This window comes from Penaeus chinensis, chromosome 15, assembly GCF_019202785.1.
Source record: "Penaeus chinensis breed Huanghai No. 1 chromosome 15, ASM1920278v2, whole genome shotgun sequence".
NCBI classification, from domain to species: domain Eukaryota; kingdom Metazoa; phylum Arthropoda; class Malacostraca; order Decapoda; family Penaeidae; genus Penaeus; species Penaeus chinensis.
Genome location: NC_061833.1, coordinates 2,912,279 through 2,914,778, shown reverse-complemented (window position 1 = coordinate 2,914,778; position 2,500 = coordinate 2,912,279). Strand labels below are relative to the sequence as shown.

Here is a 2,500-nt window from a genome sequence, read left to right as displayed (position 1 = left end):
AATTGCGCCCTTAAGTAATTCTTTAAGGGGGCAGATGAGTGATTTTCTGACCCTTTTTAAAAACAGGTTTGACCTTTAGATGGAAACAAGTAATGATTTGCTTGATTATCCTTCCCTGATTATTCTTTACTAATTACTCTATTATCCAAAGTTTAATGCATGTAAACAGCTCAGTCCGACAAGCTCACGACATGTTTTAGTCAATATTGTTGTTGTTTATTTCTTAAAAGGAAAATTCATTTGTTAAATATAGAGTACATATCGAGAAGGATGTTATTGAAATTGCGATCTCCCGTGTACTGATTTCTGCTCTTAAGAAATTATGTAAATATCAAATGGATATGTTGTTGTGTCACCCCGGTTTGCGCCAGTACGTATGTATGCGCGCGCGCGCACACACACACACACACACACACACACACACACACACACACACACACACACATACACACACACACACACACATATCAAACATACATATATAGATATACACACAGGCGTGCGCACAGACAGTTAAATATGTATACATGCATAATGTATATGTGTGTATTTAAAGAGACAGGGCCCAGAAATGAACGATCTTTTAAAATTCTCCGTAAAAGTATGACATTTCTATCGATGATTATTCCAACTATATTCGCTAGGACACCTGGTTTTTACTCAAGCGGCTTGAGTTCGTCTTCCAGCATGAGGAGCGGTTTTATATGAAATTGATTATCCTTCGAAAGATCTGCAATTCTGATGAGGCTGAGCATTCCTACAAAGAGGGCGAAGTAATGCATACCTTACTCTGCTTTAGCGTGACGATTGTTTATTTTTCATAGCTTTGATGACACCTTCGAAAATTCTGCCCCGAGTGAGGCTCGAACTCACGACCTTCAGATTATGAGACTGACGCGCTGCCTACTGCGCCATCGAGGCCATAGATGATAAAGCTTTTCTTACAATTAATAACGACACTATTCATGTGTTTGTGTTAATACATTTAGTAGTAACTACTAGTTATTATTGTTTTTTTATGTTTATGTACCCTTCCTCAGACACATGCATGTAGGTATATATATACGTGTGTGTATGTATGTATGTGTGTGTATATGTGTGTCTGTGTTTATGTATGTGTGTGTGTGTGATATCCTAGAATTGTTTCAATTCGTGGCAAGTGCTTTATATAAAAGTACCGAGCTAAAAGTATTACAGCCACATCCGGTCTCCCCTCCTGTGCTTGCAGTCCCTTGCTTCGTGCTCATCCCAGTATGGTAGCTGTTTCAGTTCCAAATTACCTTCTGTGAGATTTATTTATATAGCTTATCTCCTCCTCCTTTCCTGTTTTCAATTATTCGTAGGTCACCATTTAGTTTCACACACAAACACACACACGCATGCACACGCACGCACGCACGCACGTACGCAAGCACACACACACACACACAGGAAAGGAAGAGGAGAGAAGCTACATAAATAAATCTCACAGAAGGTAATTTGGAACTGAAACAGCTACCATACTGGGATGAGCACGAAGCAAGGGACTGCAAGCACAGGAGGGAAGACCGGATGTGGCTGTAATACTTTTAGCTCGGTACTTTTATATAAAGCACTTGCCACAAATTAAAACAATTCTAGGATATCACACACCTCGTAAGTCTGCGTCAAATACAGACCAAGGTGAGTTAGAGATGAGAAAGCAGATCCCAACTGACTTGGAACAGAGAGCAGTCCCACTTGAGATGGAGGCAAGGTGGCATTCCCTAAGTAAGCTGGAGAGGAGCAAGTAGATTTCAGTGACATGCAGTTCCAAACTAGCAACTCTAGAAAAGATAGCAGAACCCATGTGTACTGAAGGTGAGCTGTAGAGCTGATAGGCAGGAGTCAGTCTCCAGGTGAGGAGAGGAAGCAGTCGCAAGGTAAGTTGAAGGAGAAGAGGCAGACATCGGGTGATCTAGAAGCGATCTCCAGAAAGTCTTACCTCACTTCCCCACCCCCCCTGCGAGAGACAGTACATCTTCAAGCATTATTCCCAGCCACGACATCCACTACCTGAACGCAGGAAGGAGTGGGTAAAAAAAAATATCCCTGACTGCTGAAATCGCTGATATTATAGATATTTTTTTTTTCTAAATTAAAACTATACCCGGTTTCTCATAGAAGGATTAATGACCTTAGCTTAGCTTTATACATATCTACAGATATATTTTGCAAGGCATGATTTGCATAATGATCTTCTCAATTTACAATTTTACTTCAATTTTTTTTTTTTTTTTTTTTAATGAATTCCGGCTAGCCTTGTTCTACTTTTAAAACATAAAGCGCTATGAGTCACTTTCATTTCGACATTGTTGCAGTCTGCACTATACAGAGCATTGATACATATATAAGGTTTAAACAGTGCCGGGCAAAGAGTGGTGCCGAAGGGGCGGTGGCTCCTGGCCTCCAGATCGGGGGGGGGGGGGGGGGGGGGGGGGGGGCATCTAATCAGATAGGGAAATAGAATAGTTTAAGTGAT

At 41.0% G+C, this 2,500-nt stretch overlaps 1 non-coding gene across 1 annotated transcript; it reads right to left on the bottom strand.

Moving 5' to 3' along the window:
* Positions 1-848: 848 nt before the first annotated feature.
* On the bottom strand, positions 849-921 carry Trnam-cau. Its single transcript has one exon. It is a non-coding gene; the product is annotated as a tRNA-Met (tRNA).
* Positions 922-2,500: the final 1,579 nt, after the last annotated feature.